The sequence below is a fragment of the Panthera leo genome, chromosome E2 (genome assembly GCF_018350215.1).
Source record: "Panthera leo isolate Ple1 chromosome E2, P.leo_Ple1_pat1.1, whole genome shotgun sequence".
Taxonomy (NCBI): Eukaryota; Metazoa; Chordata; class Mammalia; order Carnivora; family Felidae; genus Panthera; species Panthera leo.
In genome coordinates this window covers 37,575,104-37,600,946 of record NC_056693.1, presented here as the reverse complement: position 1 = coordinate 37,600,946, position 25,843 = coordinate 37,575,104, and positions in this window count along the sequence as shown.

Sequence of the window (25,843 nt, the reverse complement as noted above, 5' to 3'; positions counted from 1 at the left end):
TCAGTGGAAGGAGGATGTCTGGCAGGGGCCAGAGACTGTATTCTGGGTATTGAAACCTGTATTGAGGCATTGGAGTGTGGCTGGGCATGTGGGAATGCATACAAATTTCTGTCTTCAGAGGATGGTGTCCCAGGGCTCTGATACTATGTTTTAGTGTTAGTTCTGCTCTTGAACAGACAGTTCACTCCCCTTTAAATGCATATGTACATATACAGCCAACAGGAACTTTAGAAGTTTATAGGAACCAATGCTAGAAGGGTTCTGACCACCACTGAGGTGTAATTAAAATCCTTGACCCTTCTTGAGCCTCTGCTGGCCTGGCTTCTGTAAACACTACATGCAAGGAGGACCTGTTTGGTTGGGTCAGGGAGGGCACTTTTAGCTTCCGAGAGTCTGATTTAAGCTATTGTGTCCAAGAGGTTATTATCTTGGCAGATCGTCATACAATTAACAGACTGTAAAAAAAAAAGGTGTCCCCAACTTTGTCACAGAGCAAAGATAGCAAAGCTTTGATATCCAGAGCGATATGAATACTTTCTTTTTCTGAGAATCCTGTGGCATCTGAAAACCAAGACTTTGTTCTTAGCTTAACCTTAACTTTTTTTTATTTCTTTGCTTGGGTTCTATCTCCAAAAGCAGTGTGGTCCCATATGCAAGTAAATGCTACACAGGTCCATTACTCTGTCCCATTCAGGCTCTTTTGGGGATGTGAAATATCTAGACACTGTGACAGCACACATTATCATATTTTTTTCCGGATTCTAGCTAAGGATGCAAGGTGTAAATAAACAGAGGAAAAGATGTATAAGGGTTAGAACTGGAGTTTCCAGACTATACACATGTATCATTGTTTCCAGCATTACCTATAGGAAGGACACATGCCTATAGACTCAAAGACACCTTACTACTACTTGACAGATGTAACTCCACAGAGGAGATGGAAAGTTCAGGTTCACAGAGCCATAACAATGTCACAGAATGATGTCCTGAATTAACACCCTTTCTTCAGATTTCATCATTGCCAAACCTCTCCCTAATTACTATTTACTACTACCCTACCCCAAACCCTTCCCCTTCCAATCATGTGTTAAACAGTTCCGTAGGTATAGAGGATACAGCAATGAATGAAACAGACCATAAAGTTCCCACCATCATAGAATTCCCAGTCTTGTGAATGAAACAATAAAAAAACCCCAATATAACACATTAGACTGTGACCCACATAATGGAGAACAAGGCAATAGTGCAAGGAGGACAAAGGATGCTGAAGGACAGGGGACTGTTATTGTGTGGTAGGTCATCAAGGAAGTTCTCACCAACAAGGCAGATATTTTAACAGTGATCTGTACGTGCAAGGAAGAAATTTTCCTTGCTATTTGGAGGAAGAATATCTTAAGTAGAAGGAACAGCAAAGACAGAGACCCTGAAGTGGGAAAATGGCAGAGCATTTCCCGCAACTGAAGAAAATGAAAAACAGTGGCAATGAGAAGTGAATAAGAGAGTGGAAGAAAGGGTGGGAGGTAAGGTCAGAAAGCAGCTGAAGGCCAAGTCCAGTGGGACAACTGACCCTTGCAAGTATGCTGTTTTTCCCCTGAGTGAGATGAGATTTTGGAGAATGCTGAACAGTGGAGTTACATAATCTAATTTACATCTTACCAGGATCATTCTTTCCAGGATTTGACTCAAAGGCTACAAACAAATGAAGTAGGAGGTATGAATGGAGAGAGCAATACAAGTTTTTGCTGTGGGGAAATTAAAAGCATTTTTATGTGAGCTTGTAGAAAATGCACTAGAGAGGGGTGTTGGGTTTTAGAATGCAGCAAAGAAAAATAGAACAACTGTTCCAATGATGAAAATTAAGAAGAGAAGGGTAAGATATAGTACATTGGTGGGAGGATTGACTTACATGAGAAGCAGGACAATTAATCCAAATGAACAAACCTATATAGAGACCTATAGAGAATACAGACCTATATAAGGGACTATACATTAGAGGTGGATACACATGATGGTTTGGTCATGTGGAACTTCTCCTATTTTCTTGGTAAAATAAGAAGCAAGATTGTTAGCTGGAAATGAGGACTAGGGAGGTCATATTTTATTTTGATCAATGGCTTTTTTTCTTCCAAACACCTTCCTTGTCTCTTCCACCCTTCATGGGATGCACAACAGACTCTAACTATTCTATTTCGTTGTAACTCTGGGGCATCTGTATTGTCCACAGCTTGCAAGCACTGCACAAGTTTGCTCAGGAAAAGTCAGTGGGACTTATATTGCAGTCATACTATGAAACTTTTAACACAAAGTGATTTTTTTTTTCAGTCAGAGATGCCTAACCCTCTTGAAATGTTCTTCACAGAGGCAATCAGATCCAGAATCCATATCTTTAGAAAAGCAGCCTTCCTCTTTCTCAAAGCAAACCAGGCACATAAGAAGCTTTCTTGGGATAGGCAGCCCGCTAAACCACATAAAACTGGCCCATTATTACTTGTGTCCTTGTAGGTATTTTAGCCTTTAAATGGTGATACTATCATTTTAATTAAAGCTGGAGTTTCTTCCACGTTAAATTCAAAGGGAGACCGCAAGTTTCCATTCTACAATAGAAACTAAATCCCCAGTCCACGAGTAAAACAATGTATCTGAATGAAGTTAGGCAGAGTTGGGAAGGTCTCAAAAAGTGATGGTGGGAGATCGTGTTATACAGACATAACATAGAGGAAAGCGCATAACTATGAAACTTATACTCATAAAATCCCTTTTAGGAGGTATAAGATAAGATAAAATAAAAGCTGAAAACCGGGGCTGTGTGGGGAGTAAAAAATACTTTGTAGAGATTCTTAGCCTACCTTTTTTTTTAATCTCTGAGTGATATGAATAATTTAATTAATATGCCAATTTTACACATGGAACATGGAGATACTTAGATCTTTAATCTACACCATACTAGAAAATAACACAGACTAGTGTTTTGCAAGATCATCACTGTTAATATTTTAAGCTGTAAAATTTGTTGTCGGAGGCTATCCTGCACATTGTAATAAGTTTAGTGGTGTCACTGGCCTGTGCACAAGGGATGTCAGAACACGCTCCTTGTAATTAACAAAACGAAATGTCACCAGGCATTGACACATGTCCCTTGGAGGACAACGTCAACAACATCCTTCCTCGTTGGCAACCACTGCAATAGCCAAAGAGCCTAGCATAGTGCCTGGCACATGTATCTTGCCCCACACAGAAAAAGAATTTTATAAAAATAATAAAAACCAGACCTTTGCCTTTTCCCATTTGCAGCACAATAAAGCAAGGATTTTTTTTTTCTCAGCAAAGTTTCTGTTTCAATAGTTTTGTTTTTTTGAGAGAGAGAGAGAGCCAGCACAAGCAGGGAAGGGACAGAGGATCTGAAGTAAGTTCTACACTGACAGCAGAAAGCTCAATGTGGGGTTTGAACTGTCAACCTGTGAGATCGTGACTTGAGCTGAAGTCAGACACTTAACCAACTAAGCCATCAGGAGCCCCTCAATCATTTGTTAAACTTCATTGAGAAATAATTGATAGATACAATTGTATATATTTAAAGTATGCAGTGTGAAGATTTTAAATCTATATCTATATATATAGATAGGTAGATATAGATATAGATATAGATATAGATATAGATATAGATAGATAGATATAGATATAGATATATATATAGTGGAATGATTACCAAAATCAAAATAATTTACACATCCATTACTTCACATAGTTAACACTTTTCTGTGTGGTAAGAATGCTTAAGATCCACTCTTAGCAGCTTCCACATATACAATCCTGTATTATTAACTATAGTCACTACAGCGTGCATTAGATAATCAGAACCTATTCATTTTATAAATGACAATCTGTACACTTTGACCTACATCACCCCATGTCCGCCTCCCAAGAGCCCCTGGCAAACCCCATTCTAGTTTCTGTTTCTATGAAACTGAAGTTCTATACAATATGTTAATATTCTAGTAGATTATTTAGAGACTCATCAATTCTTGGATACAGTATTTCCTTGGATCTGCCAGGTAGGGCCCATATTTGGGGCTTTCTGCCTCAGGGGCCTCCATGCTTTAGAGTACCTTTTGAGCTTTTCTAAATCCCCTCCAGTGCCTAAGGGCCACTAGGCTGGCAATGACAAATGATGTGTATCATGTGCCTGTGCTCAAGGTCTTGCACATTTCAGGGATGGCCTTGTTTGGGTACATGAAAAAAATTTAATGTAGGGTCCTGCAAATTGCTTGTCTCCACTTCTCCCATGAATCCTCTTTGGGGTTGTGATGGTTGCAGATATATCGTAGACAGGCCAATTACTGATATAAACTTTATTAACAGGTTGGCACAATTACTAAAATTATCAGATGATTTATAAACTGGAGGTTATTTATCTAAGTGACACTGTGAACTTCAAGGTATCTTGATGCCCCTGAACAAATTTGTGTATGTGTTCAAATATACATCATAGAAATTATTCTCAGGAAAGTATCTATGGATTTACCCAGATTCTGAATGGATCAGTAAAACAATTTCCTTTAGAGCCTTGGAAAAATAATTTAAATTTGGAAAATCTGAGTCTACTTTGAGCATCCACAGAGGGTAACTTTAGAAAGGTGCTTATCTCCAGGGATTTTTAGTGATTTCCAAAGTTCTCTGCAAAGGCTTTTAAGTTTTATGGGTAATTTGTGAAACACACAAAGACTGCGACATGTTTAAAGATAAGTTAGCCAGTTTGAAGTTGCAATAATCTATTTTTCATCTTGTTTAGATCTCAGAAAAAGCATTAGTCTGATCATTTTTTCAGAAACATCTTTAGTTTCCTGTCCCTTTATGGAAAAGTCTCTCTTTGATATAGGTTGCCTTATAGAGACAGACTCACTGGCATATTTCCTGTAACTTGTTGCAGTTTGCATATCACATTTACTCTACATACTTACGAAAGGTCTTCAGTGGACCAGATTAGCTTTGCTTTCCTGAGTTTTAAATGTTAACACTTCATTTAAAGGAAGTTTAATTAAAGTTCTCATGCTAGACACTTTGTGACAGTTGGGTATTTGTACTATTTAATCATTGACATTCTCTTTCAGTGTATATACTCATTATGTGAACAATGTGTCTTAGTCATATAGCTTTTATATGATACATTTTAAATCCTATTAGTATTCCACTACTAAATCTAAGTTTTTACTAACCCATTTTCAATAAAGCACTTTCTTTTTAGTCCTGTGGATACCCATAGGTCCTGCATAAGACTCCTAATATGTTATAGTCAACATAGAAATGATCTGTCAAAACAGTTTGGAGCTAGAAGGAAAAACTAACACTTCTAAAACATCATCAACAGGCCAAACAAAAATCTCATTTATACTTTATGGCAATTCTGTGCAGCAGTTACTAGCAATCCCATTTTAAAGGTGGTAAAACTAAGGTTCAGAGGAATACTCAACTGGTTATTTCTATGCATAGAAATAAAACTGCAATCTGTAGGTCACCAGGGACATGCTTTTCCTCAGATTATTTAAAATATTTCAAAAGAGTGAAGAAAATAGTAAAAGTTTCCTTGTTGGGGAAATAAAGGTCAGGAACCACAGGACCATCTGGGTGTGATCTTCTAAACCCATGGAGTTTATTCAATAATAATTGCTACCTATTTATTATTAATCAAAAACATATACAACACAGAAATCATAACCTTTTTTTGTTTACATGAGAAGGCCAAAGTTACCAGGCTTAGTGCAAATAAGAGTACTCGTATTAACAAAAATATGAGGATGCTTTGGCTCAGGCAGGAAATTCCCCAGTTTTATCTATGATTCTCACTAGATTTTTTTAAATCTTTTTTTTTTTTTTTAATAGGGCAAAGAACTTCACGGTTATCTCTATAGACTTTTTTTTTTTTTTTGGAAATTTAGGAATTTAATTTGGAATCAATGGTTGGTTGACCTTCTACTTATTTGTGTAAATGAAACTTATTTTCACTAAATGTCACAAGACAAATTATATATAGAGCCAAAATTAAAACCCATGTACTCTGTCCTCCTGACCATCATTCTCATGATTGCTTTGCCCCTTTGTCACATCCTTTATGACCTAAATACTATCTAACATTACATCTATTTTATTCCTTGAACCTTGCCTCCACATACACTTTTCCCCCCAACAAAAGTCTTAGTAAAAAATCAAGGAGAGGAGATCAGAGTACAAGAGAAAGGGTATAAATAGCAAAGAGAATCCTAGAGATTTATTTTCAGACACATTGCTTAAGACAGTTTAAAGATGTCCTTCTCTAATGAACTAAAAAGTCTACTGATTTAATAAAGCCGTTATAAAAATAGAAAGGAAAAGAGGGTGAGAGACGTTTTGGCTTATATAACTCAACAGGTAAGGGGTAGTTTTACGCAGACTTTATTCTTGAAAAGACCTTACACATGCAGTTTGGAAGCTGACCAAAAGTAGGACCAGGTTTAAGTGGTTTTTGGAACTCGGTTTCCCAGATTTACTTGAGTGTACACTTTGAAATTAATCTGAAGAGTACTGTTCTGGTTATGTCTTCCATGCTTAGACCAGTAGTTATGGACACAGGGGATACCGAGCCAAGTTCGTCCACTATACCTACAATCGTTGTGATTGGCAGTCTCAAAAAAATATGTGAGGTGAGCAAGAGGTCATTCCTTAAGCTAAGGGAACATGGGCAAACATCTTCCATTACAACTTTCCGCAGAAAGGACCAAGGGTATTATAAAAGGTTCTTTCTTTGACAAAAGTCATTTCCACAGCACAGTCTCTCTATTCAGGAAACAACATTTTCCTTAAGGTTAAACTAAAAATAAAGGCTACATATTTTATATCCTTGAGCAGGTGGAACTTATAATATATGTCTTTTTCTAATGCAATGAATGGAAAATTGCTTGGCCTGTTTTTTCATGTAATAATGATCATATCAATGATACCTATAATATCAGCATCAAAGCACCTGACTCAAGAGCAGCACCAGAAAGTCTTGTTTCTGCTCTCCAGATATTTTATGTATTTATTATTGTAATATGTAGTTAAAGGCATGAAAAGGCCAATTGTCTAGGTGAAAATCAGCCTCTACATGTGATTTCTGAACTGCTTGCTTCAGATTCTCTTGGAGTGATAAGTAACAAGGAGATTAAAACCTTCTGTCCCTAAATTCCTGGAGGAGAAGGGGAAAATGATTTGCATTTTAACAAGTACCACTGTATACTAAGCATCTGGGATGAGAAATAGCAAAACTCAGATGAATAAGGTACAGGTGAGCTGTCTTCCTCAACTTTTAATCTTTTCCATATGTTCATTTACCTGTATTTATTCATTCCTGAATCACTAAGCATCTAAAATAGCTCCAGGCATTTGATAGGAGTTCAATAAGATGTACTCACTTTTCTCAAAGAAGGAGAGATTGACAAGAAAATCAATGATTATAATGCAAAATATCAAGTGCTTTGATGGAAGAAGTAGAACAGAGAAGGAGAACCTAATCAAGCCTCAAGAGGTACCATGGAGAATTTACATAAGAAGATATGGGAGACAATTCACAATGGGCCTCTTATACACCTACCCATCTTTCTGAGCATGTCAAAATTGCAAGGCCCAATTCTGATGGTTCTTTCACCCAGACCACTTCTCAGGATTGATTATGTAGTTGTAAATTCTGAAAATGAGAAAACAGAGTGCAACAATGCACTGTGAAGCTCTACACTACACCTGGTCTTCCTCTGGTAACATGCTTGCTTATACTTGCTATAAAAGGAGAGGAAATTTACCCTAAAATGATACTCAACAATACAAAGACACATATGCACAAGGTAATTCATTGTAGCATTGTTTGTAATTGTTTATAATCTCCAACCTATTCTCACACTGAGGATTGATAAAATTATGTTACATCCACACAATGGATGACTATGTATCTCTATATAAAAATATGAAATTCCATGAATCAGTAGAAGTGTTTTCTAGGATACATTGTTAAGCACAAAAGCAAAGCATATTAATATCTTTATAATGCTATGTGTAAGAACAAGAGGAAATAGGACAATATAAAAGTGTCTACTTCTTTAAAAAAAAAATGAAGAAAAATATCCAGACTAGTGAGATTGCTTATCTGTAGAACATGGATGAGAACAAAGTGAAAACAACAAAAGAGGGGTGAAGGCATTTCTTACTACATTCTGGCTTCTGCAACCATGTTAATGTGTAGCACACTCTAGAATAATAAGTCTTTTAAAAATTAACAAGGCTATGTGCAAACCCTAAAATCACACACACACACAAAAGAATCAAGCCATATTTCAAATGAAGAACATAATCTCACCGAAAGGGGAAAACAGAAAATAATTTTTGAACATAATATTTATAGGTCTGTAAATAAATACTGAACTCTAATCAGGAAGGGTTTTTTGTTTGTTACACAGTAATAAAGGTTAACAATTCTGATACAACATTCTGTATATTTTAGGATTAACCAAACTAGTAAATATATTATAGATAAGTATCTGCCATTTACTTTAAAATGGCTCAGAATAAAATTTAAAATTATGTATGTGTGCACGTGTGTGTGTACATGCATGCATGCATGCATTTGTATGTGCATGAGGGTGTGGGTGTTGTAAGGGCATATGCAAATTAAAAATAAGGCTTAATTCTCCTGCTTGAAAATAAGGGAGGGGAACCTCTCCCTTTATCTTAGAGCATTTACTTTAAAAACTTGTCATTGTACGTTCTTTCTCTGTCTTTTTGAAATGCATATAAATCTTTCAAAAAGCTAAATATGTCTCTTGCTTGCTAGCTTTATAACTCAGGAATGCCTTTAAGAACTGGGAACAATTTCTTTGAAATGTAATCATCAAGGAGGATAGATAGCATCCTTTTCTCCCAGTTTCTGTGATGAGGTAGGAGCCTAACTTTGGTTGTCTCCTTCATCCCAGCTGCAAAACTACTTCTTGTCTTAAATATGTGAGGAATTTATCTTTCCTTTGGTTAAAGCCAATTAGCCAATAGAGATTGTCATCCCAATTATCAAATGAATTTAGTAAGAACTATGTATAATTAATGGTGGTGTCAAGGCTTATTACTGTGGGCCAGGTATTGCTTATGAGAACATGTATGCAATAGGTTGTATCTCCTTGGCTATATGAAAGGGTGAGATTTCTATCTACCTAGGCAATCTCTTAGTATGTTGCCTGCAATGCACATAACATTCTGGTTGAATGCTTGTTTAACAATATAACTGTTTTCTTCCTAAGGAGCAACATCAGCAAGATGGCCAAAAAAGATATCCCTTGCCTGTATTCTCCACTCAACAACAATTTGGCATTCATCCATGGACAGAAGTGCCTTTCTGGGAGCAATGGAATCCAGCACATATGTTAAGGGACCCAGGAGGAGTTTCACCTACCTGTAATATAGGTAATAGGCAAATGGACCTCAGTCCTGGCTTTGGACCCTGCAGTGGCCTGTACGTTAGCTCCAGCCTGTCTGTGGCAGTCCAGGAGCCCCTTGAGAGTGCTGTCTTAGACTATTACCACAGATAAGAGAGTCTTTGTAGAAGTCCAGGTGTACAGTAGAGAAATTCTAGCAAACCTTAGAGCAGCAAAACAAAACAAAGCAAAACAAAACAAAACAACCCCCCCCCCCAAATGAAAACCAAACAAAACAAAAAAATCAAGATTTTTGCCCATGTCGCCTCTTCCCCAAGGAAGCACAGGTCAGTGCCAAGGAAGATCTTCTCTGGTCCATGAATTCCGCACCCCCCCACCCTCACCCGGGATATGTGAGAACATGAGAGTATGCACCTGCTCCTTCACCCATGTGGGATGTCGCCAAAGAGGCCCATTTCTCCCTAGCTGCAACCAGAGTACTGGGTGTGGAGGTGACTGCAGGGCCCATAGAGGCAGGGAGAGTGGCAGATAGGAATTTTAGAGGGCATTAAAGGGACATATTTAATTCTACACTGGGGACACCTCATCTGTGGATCCCTGCAACTGGCCCTCAGGTACTCCAAGCACTATGTGTGCCTTATCCCTAGATACCCCCAATCTATGGCCTGATCCTAGTGCCTGGCCCTGCCCACAAAGAGAATGAGCTTCCTCAGAGAGTTAGTGAGCATGTGTAGAAAGCCATCTCCTGCCCCGGCCCCCATCCTCCCTCCCCACTCCCCACATCTATGAATCAGGGAGAGATCATAAACTTGAGCTTCAGCATCACACTTGGGAAAACAAAAAGCAAGCTATCAGCATTGGCCTAGTGCATTGCAAAATTCAAAATCAGTTGCCTTTCTATGCACTAACAAGAAAATACCTGAAAATGAAATAAAGAAAATAATCACACTTGCAGTAGCATCAAAAATAATAAAATAATTAGGAATACCTTAAATCAAGAGGTGAAATATTTATACTCTCAAAATTACAAGACTTTAATGAAAGAAACTGAATAAGATAAAAATAAATGGAAAGCTCTTCCATGTTCTTGGATCAAAAGAAATAATCCTTAAAAAGAAACTCAAACAATTCAATAGCAAAAAGTCTCAATTTAAAAATGGACAATGATCCAATTAAAAATATCAAATTAAAAAATGAGTAAAGGGCTTGAACAGACATTTCTCCAAGTACAAATGGCCAACAGGAACATAAAAAGATGCTCAACATCATTAATTATCAGGGAAACACAAATAAAATGACAAGGAGATATTACCTCACGCTTGTTAGAATGGCTATTATCCAAAAGACAGAAAACAACAAGTACTGGTGAGGATGTAAGCAAAAGGGAACCCTCGCGCACTCTTGTTGGGAATGTAAATTGGTGCAGCCTTGATGGAAAACAGTGTTGAAGTTCCTCAAAAAATCAAAACTAGAATTATCGTATGATTCAGCAATCTCATTTCTGGGTATATATCCAATGGAAACAAAAGTAGGCTATCAAAGAGATCTCTTCATCTCCATCCTCAATGCAGCTTTATTCACAATAGTCAAGATACAGAAACAAGCTATCTGTAGGTGAATGAATGGATAAATAAGATGTGATTACATCTATGCCAATATCTCTATCTCCAATATTATAGTATACATTTGAAAGTGCCTAAGAGAGTCAATCTTAAATGCCCTCACCATGAAAAAGAAATAGTGATTATGTGAAATGATGAAGAGGTTCACTAATCCCATTGTGGTCTTCACTTTGCTCATCACTTTGCTTCTGTGTAAGTGTCTCAAGTCATCACGTCCCACATTTTAAATGTTATATGTCAATTATGCCTCAAGAAAGCCAAAAAAGTTGTTATATTTCTTTAAAAAAAAATAGGATTTCTTATGCCACCTGTACTACAGGCTCCTTTCCACAGTGTACCCCTCTGCAAGTGAAGGATTCACCAGGCCCTTCACATCAACCTCTAGGGTATGGATTTGGGGTAATCAGCATGAATGCATAGCCATTAGGAAGATTCTTTTAATTAGCATAGGATGTTTGCATCAATTGGTGTTATTAGTACATATGTTAATAAAGTGTTGTGATAAAGTAGGCGCAGTGAGTGACAGAATGCTATCTTAGAAATTTATGAGGGAGCATAAGGCAAGCTGACAGGTCACAAACACTCCTCCCCCACTCCCCCAGGTGGGATCTGTGTGATAGTCCTTGGGTGGCTGCCTGGCTGACCAAGAACAAAGGAAAAGGGAAAAACAAAGGGTTAACTAATAGAGATCATAGTCCTGCAGGACCTAAGTTTCCATCACCCCTCCAAAGTGATGTGGGAAACAAAGGCAGAAGGAAATGGCAGATAGAACTAAATTTCCATATAACCTCCAGTCCATTGACAAATACTTGAGGCTGGCAGAGTAAAATGTTCCTCCAGGAACTCCTCACTGTCTTAATGCTAATGTTTCACTAGAGGGAAAAACAACCTTAGCTTGACAATACCTAGGCCTCCAATATCTTGGGAGTCTTCTTTAGCATATGAAAATCTCAATGCAAACTTCCCTTGGACTTTACCTCACCCCCAACCCCATTGTATAAAACCAGTCTCTCCTCATGGTCCCAGGGCAGCTCTTCCTGCCCCTGGGTCCTGTCCCTATACTTCAGTAAAATCACCTTTTTGCACCAAAGACGTCTTCAAGAATTCTTTCTTGGTCGTTGGCTCCAGATCCCATGAATCCCATATTCCATCAAAAAACCTCATCAGAAATGATCAGAAAGAAAATGAGAAAGTAGGATTCTTATAATTCTAAGTAAGCTCAGAAAACTATAAATGTCAGTTATTAGAACTGCAGGTAACGCGGGATGCCTTGGTGACTCAACTGGTTAAACGTTGGACTCGCTTTTGGTTCATCATGATCTCATGGTTTGTGAGTTTGAGCCCCACATTGGGCTCTGCACAGAGCACAGAGCCTGCTTGGCATTCTCTCTCTCTCTCTCTCTCTCTCTCTCTCTCTCTCCCTCCCTCCCTCCCTCTCTGCCCTTCCCCTTCACATACACATATTCTCTCTCTCAAAATTAAAACAAAACAAAACAAAACAAAACAAAACAACAAAACAAAACTACAGGCAATGGTATACTTCTAGTAGGGACTGGGGTCTGTGATTATTTCACCAAAAGGATGAATCAAGCACACTTTGTCAGATGGAACAATAGTTACTGAATAGCCAAGTGGTTACTAATAGTGTAAGTCACTCACACCTTATTTCAAATTTTAGCTTTAGCCACACACATTGGCTCATACGGTCCTCACATGAAAGTATATTACAGAAAACCATATGAAGTTTAAACAACTGAATGAAGTCCAAAATATTTAGCACTATGCTTGATGTGTAACAAATATTAACTTCAATATATAGCTAATTATTACAATGGAGAAGAAGAGGACGATTCTATGGTTACCTGTGTAAGCCACTGAGCACAAAACAAAATATCTCTAAACCTCTCAAAGTTCCCACGTAATGGTGAGAAAAAACATGTATGTTTTAGATTAGGAACCTGACTCAGAAATGTTGATTGACTTGCCCAAGGTTACACACTAATGATTGATGGAGCTGAAATGTGAGTTCCTATCCGTCCCAATACAAAGGAAATATTTGAATGACATATTACATGTCTATACTGAGCTCCATCATTATTCAAGTGTTTTATGCAGCCTGTGCAAAAGTCCCTCTTCCCTCCCAAATAGCTAACCAAAATAGCCCCAGCCTCAGAGTATTTGATTTCCACACGTAAGTGCTCTTTCCTTAAAGTATAATTGTTGCCTGTATATATAAAATGAGCATACTTTCTGGTCTCACAAGTATATCTGTGAGAGACATAGTAGAGTTCTGACATCTGTTACTAATTTGAGACTTTAGACTTCAAAATGCTTTAAAATAAATGAAGCTCAATCAGATGTCTTTAGATGAGGAAGCTGAGAAAAAATAGTCCCTTTTTCTTCTCCCCACTAAGAGCCTAATATTTGATAAACAGCTATTATATACCAGACTCTCACAAGGGCTTTAAACATCTTATCTCACTTAATGTTTTAAAAATAACTTCTGGCTCAGTTATTTTAATATGTCAACTATTTTTTAACGTTTATTTATTTATTTTTGAGAGCGAGAGAGAGCGAGTGAGAGAGCGAGAGAGAGAAAGGGAGGGGCAGAGAGAAAGGGAAGAGAGAATCCCAAGCAGGTTTCACACTGTCAGCACAGAGACCCAACTAAAGGCTCAAATCCACAAACCAAGAGATCATAACCTGAACAGAAATCAGGAGTTGGATGCCTTACCAACTGAGACACCCAGGCATCCCTAATGTCAACTATTTTAAGTGTAACACCAGCATTACACTTTATACTTTCACTAGTGGGAGTCAGAATCTTATATTCAGTATTCACATTTGTTCACAAGCATATGCACACACTCTCACACAAACATCAGAATAATATAGCATTCTACTTTTTAACATAGGGTCAAGATAGGTGTGAGGGAAGAAAGACAAAAGTTGCCATTGTATTATTCAACTGATCCTCATGTTCTTATAATTCATACACTTAACTGGCAGTGAATGATGTAGATCTTATACAATGAGTGTCTATATACGTGCAGTTTTGGGGTGACTGGGTAGCTCAGTTGGTTGAGCATCCAACTTTTGATTTCAGTTCAGGTCATGATCCTAGGATTGTGGGATTGAGTCCCAAGTTGGGCTCTGCACTGAGCATGAATCCTACTTGAGATGCTCTATCTCTCTCCCTCTATCCCTCTTCCCGTGCTCATGCTTGCTCTCTCTCTCTTAAAAAAAAAAGTTAAAATGAATACAAATATATATCTGTACAGATTTTACCCCCTCTGTCTCCAGTGGTTAAGTGGCATCTTTCTCCTTCAGGCTTCTGATGTTATTTGCTTTGTCATCTTCAGTTACTTATTGTTACAGATGAAAACTCTTCAATATAATTAAAATTAGGTTGTTTGAATTTATGCTACAAACTTCCAAGTAGATAAGAACTACTTTTTCCTTTGTTTCTATTTTTTTTTGGCATTTATGTATTCTTTTTTTTTTAAGTTTATTTATTTATTTTGTGAGAGAGAGAGAGAAAAGAAGAGGGAGAGAGAGAAAGTGCTAGTGTGGAAGGGAGAGAAAGAGGGAGAGAGAACCTCCATGCTGCCCAATGTGGCGATCTATCTCATGAACCGTGAGATCATAACCTGAGCCCAAATCAAGAGTCGGGGTGTAACTAACTGAGCCACCCAGGCACCTCGACATTTATGTATTTTAAGAAGTTTGGTGTTGATGTTTGATTAATTATTTATTGTCATTAATATTGTTGTGATTGGTCACATAAATATGAATTTATTCTTGGCCTGTAGGTCACATTGAGATATAAAGTTATAATACTTACTTAGGAAAGATGTTATAGTATATGGATTTATATATACAATAACTTTCTGAACTAATATTCAGAGTCATCGAACTGGAATAAATCACTAGGGTAAGAAAACCACTGGAAACCTCTACAGATTTACAATTAAAGTAGGCAAAACGTTGGGGTGTCTGCCTGATTCAGTCAGTTGAACGTGTGACTCTTGATTGTGAGGTGATGAGTTCAAGCCGCACTTTGGGTGTAAAGATTACTTAAAGAAAAAAAAAGTATTTAAAGTATATAAAGCCTAGACTGAATACTTCTACATGTATATACTTTTAGTTCTATGAGTTAGTACCGTCTCAGCCTGTATTTCTCATAAATAAAATGGTAGGGATTGAGTAAAGATACTTTAGTTAATACATGTTGAGAAGTTTCCTAGTTACAAGCACTATGTCATTATTATTATTGATATTGTATGTCCTTTTGTTAAATTTAAAATGTCTAGCATCCTTTGTAAAGTTTTCAAGTTTGTTTACCTAGATGCCTTTGGCATCTGTAATTTTAACTTATTTTTTGAAAGCCATGAACAATTTTCATTTTGGCTTCATGCAGTGAATAGGTTTGGGGACCCAGTATATTTATCAAAAAGGTAAGAAGTTCTTAATATCAAAGGAAAAGATCTGGTCTGAGCATTATGCTTAGTAGCCTCAGAACTAAATGCAAACCTTGAAACATGGAAGTTATGTAATATTGCAAGGCATTAAAATACAGTTCATAATCCAATCATTAACTCATCAAATTTCACTTTACAATAATTGATGCCTGCCACAGAAAGTTCCTTTTGTAAATTTTGTTTTTAATTTTAACATAGTCCTACAATTCTGTGATAATTAATTTTAACATTTTAATGATCATATAATTAAAAAGTAAATTTACTTTCATCAACTCATCCCACTCCCCAAAATTCATTCTTTTTATTTATGAGAAACTTACTTAATGTGACCATTATGAGAGTTACATTAACAAAGGAAAATCTGATGCTGAAAGATACTGGGTGACTTGTACGCAATTACTAACTTACTATATAGAGTCAGACATTAAACTCAAAGAATTTAATTCACTGAACTGATCTCCTAGACATCACCCGGTACTACTTTCTTTTTCATGAGTTTTATGCAAATGCAATTGTCTTTATTTGTTAATGCATATAGATACACTTAATTTTTATAGTCTATTTATTACAGTATTCTTAATGTACCATATTTTCTTTATATGATGAAAAACTTACAAATAATCTAAATGTTCATCAATAGAAAACAATTACAAACAATTTCACAAGGAATGTCCTTATACATAGCTGTTGGAAAGGGGCAAAGATGTTTAGAGAATAAAATTGTATTTGCAGATTTACTAACACAAAGGATATGTGCACTTCAATTTGGCAAATATTCCTCAACTGCCCTCTGGAAAAGTTGAATAAATATATGTTATCAGCAATGATGTATAAGAATTTATATTTCAGCATATGCTTCAACACTAGATATTAAACAGCAACCACTTTCTACCTATCATATTAGTTGGTGTAATCTGTCAATAGACGGTAGCTGTAGGTTTCTAGGGGAAAAAAATTCCATTGAAATACTGATTTAATAATATCATCAATAAGTAACTCTTCTCAGCAGCAAAAAAGAAATACCCTACATTTTTTTTTTACGATCACACTTGAAACTTTCAAAATCTTTGAGATCTTCCCCTGAAATGTTTGTCTCCAGTATGTGATTTTTCTCACTATGAGAGCAAGAAGCAAGCAAATATCACTTAAACACCCCTTTTCAAATAAAAGAGCATAAAGTGGAAACAAATGAAGTTGCCTTTTAGATAGATGCAAGCTGTCCGCCCAGAATATGACCTTTTTCTCTGAACTTTCTTCTTAAGCTACCCCAGAGGGTGGCATATAAAATAGTAAGGATTCTGCAGAAATGTAGCAAGGATCGGGGGTCGTGTTCACATCTAAGCCAGAAAGACACCAGACAGCCTCTTTACAACTAGAAAATACCAGCTTCTAGCCATACATTTAAATTGCAAGCAGGAGAAAACATTGCCTGGAAACCACACTGATATCAAGCTATGTCACATAACTCTGTCTTATGTCATATATATATATATGTACACACACACACATATATCTGTATATATCTTATGATGTATATATAAGGGGATATACAAGATTGCAGAGGTCAGTTAACTTTGCTTAGGTGATGCCTTGACTATATTGATTCTTTGAATTATCTCAGACTACCTGCTGAATCCTATTATGTATACATTTTTAAAGAGGAAAAACATATCTAATAAAGTGGAATATCACATCAGCTGCAATTAATAATGTTTTGTTTCTAATTTATTTTAAACTTCTCCAAATTTGAGAAAAAAATAAAGATATGCTTTAGGCTTCTGAGTGTGTGTGTGTGGGGGGGTGGTCTGTGTGTAAAATAAATAATTCCTGGTTACATGTAATACTATGAGACATTTATCAAACCAAGTTACAAATAAAAATAAGGACAGAATTCTGAACTTTGTACACTGGCTCTGGGGTAGGACCTGGAAAAATCAAAAACAGTCACCTGCTATGGGCTGATACTATGGAAGCAGTAGCTGAAACGCTCTTTTATCTTGGAGCGACTTTGACAGGTCTTGAATCTCCCTTTGCCCCTCAACACACTTAGCTATCAGAATGGAACAATTTCAAGAGCTGAAGTGGGATAAGCAGCAGGGGTCAGAGTCAAGAACAAGAGCCAAAATCGAGCACGAAGGGAAAGTCCTACATTTCTCCAGTTTATGAAACCAAACCACCAGTGAGACAAATGATCATAAACCAGATTTAAAGCAACAGAATCACCTGACAGATCTGTTGTCTAGCATGGCTTCTTCAGCTTTAACATCCTTGATAACACTGAAATGAGGGTTCCAAATATCATCACATGCCAGCCCCTAGGTATAAATACCCTGCCTGCAGAGGCTCCGGCTCCTTTGATACTTTCATTTTACTAGTCTTACTGGCTGCCCCCTAGATAGTCTGTCACAACCATTACAAAAGGGAGGAGTCATAAGAGCAAAAGACACATGTTGAAGAAATGAAAGCATTGATGCTGTTTTTTATTGTTGTTGAAATTGCTGTGTGTTTATTCTGTCAGGTACTCTGTTGAGCACCTACTAGAATATGACAACTCTCAGGTGTTGACTGTCTTTGAAATCCAGCCTCACTTACTGTCCACTTGTTGCCTGTGTGTATACATGGGCCAAATTCAGTTCACTTTTCCTACAAAATGTAGATAATTCTACCCTGCTGGAAATGACTGTAAGTACTTTAAGAGATAATAATGCTACTAAATAGTTGATATTTATTAAGAGCTTCCAGTGTTCCAAGAAATGTGCTAAGCCTTAAAATGGGGTTTATAATTGTAAGAGTTATTCTGTGAGGTACATGATATCACATTCATTTTATAAGAAATGAAAACTCAATGTGTTTCATGTGACTTAACCAGTGTCACAATGAAAATAAATTATTAAGATGGCATACAAATCCAACTCAAATGTGGATCTCCCAATATAACCCTAATCTTGGACAAGATGTTTTATTAGCTCAATTTCCAGGATATTTCCTTGATTGGGCAGACAACCAGTACATGTATCCAGATGGTGGTAGTTCTTTGCTAATACTTTTTATTGTCATTGGGCAGGGAGAAAAGAAAAAAAACTACCAAACTACCAAAAAACTACCAAAAAACTACCAAAAAAACCCAAAAAACTATCTCAAAGATAATCCTTTAAAATTTTTCTTTTTTAAGGCTTCAAAAATATTGAATGCTTTCCATATTATCACTAATTATATTAATAGATATGTGGAAACAATGTAATGGCTTCATGTAGTATTAATGCACTAATGGATATGCCAAGCTATTATTGTCATTCAAATTGATAGGGCATTTTGTCTTTAATGGCTTTGAGCATTCATCTCCTTGAGAAGTTTTGGAGTCCATGCTAGTGTTTTAATATAAGCCCTTCCTACTGACTTAATACTTCACAATTAAAAAGAAAATGCTCTGCAACGAATGTGTTTAAAAGGCAGTGATCAGTATCTTATTGAAAATAGGTTACAATTTTTAAGCCTCTGTGTTTGCTAACTTTCAGTTGTCAAAGTAAATTAGTATTTAATTAGGGGGTGCATCTTGATCTGTGATTTGGAAACACCAAGAGGAGACTTATTTCCAGGAGGAATGAAGAAACTACAATAATTGTTGAAGTTAATTATCAAGTTTTGCCTTTTAGGTGAAACAATTACTTCAGAAGTTTTGGAAGAAGAGACAGAAACAGAAAACAAAAACAAAAACAGAGAGACACAGTTATTACTAAATTGTTTTGACATCTTCTCTTTTCCTAGTATCTAACAGCTTTTCCTAGATGTATGAGAATGTTGTCATCCTAAAGCTACTCTCTATCAAAATATGCCAGTGGATTTGTTTTTCTTATTTTGACTCTATCAGTCATATTGTATATTGATAATTAAAAACACATTGGTTAGGTACAATGTGATATCAACCATAATAATTAGACACGTATGTTCTTCCTCCCATCCTTCTCTTCCTTTTTCAAAATTTTTTTTAAACGTTTATTTATTTTTGAGACAGAGAGAGACAGAGCATGAATGGGGGAGGGGCAGAGAGAGAGGGAGACACAGAATTGGAAGCAGGCTCCAGGCTCTGAGCTGTCAGCCCAGAGCCTGATGCGGGGCTCAAACTCATGGACTGCGAGATCGTGACCTGAGCTGAAGTCGGACGCTTAACGGACTGAGCCAACCAGGAGCTCCCTCTTCCTTTTTCAAACTCTCTTTCTCATTTGAAGTTTGTATTCAAGAATGAATTGTATCTATTTTTGAAGGAAAGTTCTTCATCTGGGCTTGTTTCATAAAACCAAAATTTCTTTTAAAAATTTATACAACCACCAATTATGGTATTGTTTTAGAATACAGATATAGAATAGTTATTATAGAGTGTGAATAATGTTTGGCTCAAATAAATCTAAGTTTAATACTTACATAATTTTCAAAAATAAGAACTGAATCTGTTGGAAATAAGTCTCCCTACACTATCTATAACTCACATATTCCCTACTTTATAACTCGCAAATCCCTACTTTAGTTGACTTTCAATAATTTTCTCTTGAGATGGAAAAGTTTATAAAATATTGTGGTTTGGGGCACCCGAGTGACCCAGTTGGCTGAGCATCTGACTCTTGATTTTGGCTCAGGTCATGATTCCAGGGTTGTGGGACCCAGCCCCATGACCAGGGACCCAGCCCCATGACCAGCTCCACGTGGAGTGTGAAGCCTACCGAGGACTCTCTCTTTCTCCCTTTGCCCTTCTCCCCTGCTCATGCTATGTGGTCTGTCTCTAAAAACAAAAAGTAAATATATATATATACACACACACACACACACACACACACACACACACACACATACACACACACACATATAGTGGTTTGAATATTCAATAAACACGAGTATTAAGATTCCCTTTAATGCATAACACTTTTCTTTAAAAAAATCAATGAATATGAAAGCATTTTAGACAGCATGTGGCAAATGTTTAAATTAATGTTATCATGGTCAAAGATGCTTAAAACATTCTCCTTGCACATAAAAGCACTGTATTGCTCTGCCCATTCAGATCTATCTTCATGGTTGACCATTTTGGAATTCTTTCTAACATTTTAACCTTAATGAAAAGATTTCAAGATACAACAATGTGTCCAAACCAAATTTTAGGGAACCAGTCAATATTATCTTGGATTCAATAGATATGTGAATTCCAACAACAAGAGAATGAAGGAGTTTAATATGTTGAAGATATGGCATACAGGCGATGGTCCCTGGAACATCTGTAGCGGGAAAGTATAAGGTAGCAGAACATCAGATATGGAGTTGAGATTCAGGAAGAGGGCTTCTGTGTCTATGTCTGATGTAAGTAAACACTTGCAAAGGGCTGTCTTACCAGTACTAATTTAGAAATTAGGTGACAGGATCAGACTTGACCTATTCCTTATAACCAGGAATTCTTACGTATCACAAAGTGGAAAGTAGTTCATTGATGTCTGACTACTGAGTGACACTTAGTTAGGTGTTGAAAACACAGAGATAAATATCTAAAGATGGGCTCTTAGAAACCTTAACATTTGCTTGAGGAAAACATCAAGGAAGCAACAATCTGTAAACACCATGGTCACCAAACTAATAAATTAAAAGCAAGGGATCTATAAGTATGCTCTAGACTCACCCTGACTCTGCCACATGGTTAGCTGTCTTGACCTTGAACAATGAACCAGTTAGGAAAGAGAATTCATGTTAGGTCAGCAGTGGAAATTTATTTTTCATGATTCATTACAAAAGTATTAGAAAAGGTGATAGGAAAAAAGTGACCATGAGACAACCGAGAGTTAAGATCAATGGGAAGTCATTATTACCTTAATAGCTGGGGAGATAAAAAGAAAACTTAGAGTTACCAGAGCTGAGTGGTTGAGGCCACTTGGCATCAATGGAACAATGGGGGTGAAGGGGCTCAGTAGGCACTGAGGGATTGCAGTCATTTCTGAAGAGTCTGTGCCATATCGAGAGGACTGGTGATATGCTGACTTTTTACCATGCCATACCCTCCAAACTCCTGCTCAGTGCCTTTCACTGTACAGAACAAATTGGAAGCAGTTAGTAAGGAAAACTAGGAAATACATATTTCAAGATACTCTCCTGTCCCCTGAACAGAGAAAGTATAAGGAGAGTATCAAAAAAGAAGAATGACTCTGACTACGGCAGACAAACTCTTTCAGATCTTTGAGTTCTGTAAAAGTCTTCCAGGGGCTTCCCGTGGCAGTTAGACTAAAACATGACCCCTTACTTTGACCAAAACAAAGCAACCCCTACCCCTCAGCCTCAAAACTCTATGTATTACACTCTGCATAGATTTTCCTAACATCTCCATATTCTCCCCCACACTTGCAGGGCTTCCAACTTCATTTTTATGTCAGCTTTTTCATGTTCAAGGACTGCTTTTCCCTCTACCTGGAATGGAACCCTTATTAGCCCTGTTTGATTGGTTTCAGATTGTCATGCAGATCTATTTCAATAATACCTCCTCACAGCATTTTTTCTTAGACCACCTGGTAAAGACCGGTTCCCTTTCCACTCAACCACAATCGCCTCAGCAGATTTCCATTCTTTACGAAGCTCTTTTATTATTTGGTATCAAGCAATGAATTATGAAGCTATATTTAAATTTTAAAACAAACAAAAAACCCCCACATCTGCTTATTCCTATATAATATAAATTCTATGTGAGCAGGGACTTTGCCTGCTTTATTCAGTATCTAAAGAATTCCTCTCACATAGTTGTTCTTCAAAATATTTATTTTTAGTAACTTGGATGAATAAATGGTGCTATGAGAATATCCCCCACTTCGCATATGAAGAAATTGATGTTCGGAAGATTTGAATACAATGAGATATGTGAACTTACATAGTAGATGCTTTTTAAGTGCCGAATCTAAAGTAAATAGTTATGCAATCAGGAGAATTTTTTTTCGTTTTCATGCTAAAGGAAAAGAGAAAGATAGACTCAGGTATAAATCTGTCTTCCTTTCCAGAAGGACAGTGGAAAAACACACCTCAAAGACTTTGACAAATTCTTCAATAAAAAGATATTTTATAACAATACTTCAAGGAGGATTCCACAGTTTAATTATAACTTTGTTAATGAGAGAAATTTGATTCATTTTATTATTAAGATTTACTATGATCATGGTGATCATTATGATGTATTAATGATAGGGATTTATTTATTTATGTTGGGTGATATTACTACAAATTTATGTATAGCATGATGCATAAATTCTCCAGCACCTTTTACCAGCTACCAGGTTGAAAAAAGGACTTGTGGTAACCTGGAGATGAAGTCCCATTTTTGTTTTATCATCTCACTTTTTACCGTTGGCATTCCTTCTTCACTGGTCGCCTCAGTTTTTCTCATAAAACAGATTTATTTTGGTTTGATTTTGGATGAAAGTGTATATTTATTTCACTCCAAAAGTAATATACTGTGTATGTGTTAGAAATTATGAATAACACAATAGAACACTGTTATAAAGAATTTGGGGAGATGAATCAGGTTGTAATTCCATCTCTAACTTTTTTGGGGTTAGGACTTAAAAAATATACACAACCTTTCTGAGGTTAATTTTTTCACCTCTCCTTCTTAGTGCTAACAGGAGGATTAACTGAGAAAAAGGCATTTAAAACTCTGAAAAGAACCTACCACCTAACAACAACAACAGCAGAAAGTCATTAATATCTTGCTTTTCACAAAATTTTGGTAAAAAACACAGAATAGGAGATTGGCTCTCAACAAAATTTTAAAGGTACAGTACAGTATTATTAACTATAGGCACAATGTTATACAAAAGATCTCTAGAACTTTCTTTAATTTGAAACACTATACACATTGAAGAGCAATTGCCTATTTGTCTCTCCTTCCAGCCCCTGGAAGTCACCATTTTATTTTCTGTTTCTGTGAGCTTGACTACTTTAGATGCTTCACAGAGGTAGAATCATGCAGTATTTGTATTACTGTGACTGCCTTATTTCATTTAGCATAATGTCCTCATGGTTAGTCTATGTTGTAGTACATGACAATATTTCTTTACTTTCTATGTCTAAATAACATTCCATTGTATGTACATGCCGTATCCTCTTTATCCATTCATCCATGAATAAGCATTTAGGTTGTTTTCACCACTTAGCTACTGTGAATAAAGCTGCAATAAACATGGTAGTGCAAATGTCTTTTTGAGATTCTGATTTCAATTCTTTTGGATAAATAACCAGAAGTAGGATTGCTGAATCATATGGAAGTTCTATGTTTAATTTTTGAAGAACTGACATACTGTTTTCCATAGCATCTGCACTGTTACGTTTTTACCAAAAATACAGAGGTTCTAATTTCTCCACATCCTAACCAACACTTGTTATTTTCTGTTGTTTGTTTTTTGATAGTAGACATCTTAACAGACCTGAGGTGATACTTCCAAAATGAACACCAACAGTCTTACAATCATCCTTCCCACCCACGTTAGTACACCATTCCTCTCTTCACAGAGTGGCATCTATTTCTGGCCTTATAACTTGTTGGACCAAGAGAGTGTGGCCAAAAGGACACTGTGCCCATTCTAGGTTTTGTTCATACAGGTTGGGGAGCTTCTGATTTTACTCTCTTGACAACTAGCCACCATAAAAAAAAAAAATACAAAACTCAGGCTAGTCTACTGAATGAGAAGAGGCCATATGGGAAGAGAGTGAGAGAGGTCACAGCTCCTCACCTGGCTGTTAGCACCAGTGTCCAGACATGTGAGTAAGGCTATCTTGGATATCACTGCCCTGGCCAAGTTCACAGTTGAATAAAACCACATGAGTGACTCCAGATGGAGTACAAGGGAAACAGAAGTGCTTAGCTGAAATCAGGCAACCTACAGAATTATGAGAAATGATAAAGCATTATTATTATAGGCTACCAAATATAATTTATTAACATAATATTATGAATATTAATAAATAACTGTGATGTCAGGAATGTTCACATTCTGAGGTTGCAGCTGTGTCAGATACAATGAGAATGAGAGGTGATACGGGTGAGAATGGAGTAGAGGCAACACATACATGGAAGCTGAAAACCTGACTGCCAGTCTTCTCCATTAGAATTCCCTCTCTTCACGGGGAATAATCCTCAGACTTTGTGTAACGTAGAAAATATTCACCAAACTCATTGTGTCAGTTCAAGTAATATAATTCATGGTGTCATCTCTTTTTTTTTCCCAAAATATACATGTTATTAAGTAGGCTTTATTTGACATCTGCATTATGAAAATTAAATGATAAAATCTGAGTGACCTTTATTATTTTGCATGGGGCTGCTCACATCTGCTTATCTCAGTTTTTGAAAAGGTCATCACCAGTTGTACTATGGGATCAGTTAATAATGTATTAATATTTTCTTTGTAGGCCAAGGATTATCCACAAATCAAAACACACAAACATTATGAAAACAGGGCTTACAAATAGTTGTGAAACAACTCATGTGGAATGGGTGTGTTATTTTCATATAAATTTGTTGCCAGGCAGTAACTACAAGAGATTAATGATACAGGTATAAAATGCTTTCAATGCACAAGCCATATTCAATAATGTAGTGGTGGGGAAGGGGGGATGGTGGTGCTGGATTAAAATTCAGATATAGCAGAGCAAGTTATAACAATGATTGCATGACTGAAAACAACTCTTTAATTGCCTCATCTAAAAATGGGGATAAAGCTCCTTTTCAGGCCTAACAATAGTATGGCTATGAAAATCAACTGCAATACTGTTCAAAGTGTTATGAACCACAAAGTTGCTTATTTCAAAACTTACCCTAAACTAATGAATGTTCTTGGTTCAACAGAAGTTATTCCAATCTTTTCTTACCTTTTTTTCATAGAAACTGTGGGAGGTGTGGGTAGTGGTAGTGGTGGGCAGAGCTGGGTTTGGACCCAAGTTGAACATGGGTTGTCCCTCTTCCACTCTGGCTCTTGATTGCCTTAACTGAAATATAGGCCAGTTTTAGAGGTGTGGTGTGACTTAACCAAGGTAGACCATCATGCAAGTTGTTCTCCATTTCCCCTGGATACTCACAGGTCCTTCTCCACACTTTTTCTTCACTGCTCCATGGCCCCACTGGCTGATCTGTCTAGACTGCATAGTCTGGGACCCTGTGGTCTTGGCTTCTTGTTGGGTCCAGCTAATGGGGATCACTTACAAGAGATTGTCGAGCAGGAAGAAAGAGGGATCAGATTTTTTACCACTGGCTATGACTGAGTTCCTCCAAGGCAAAGACCCTGCTGAGAGCTCGTGTTCT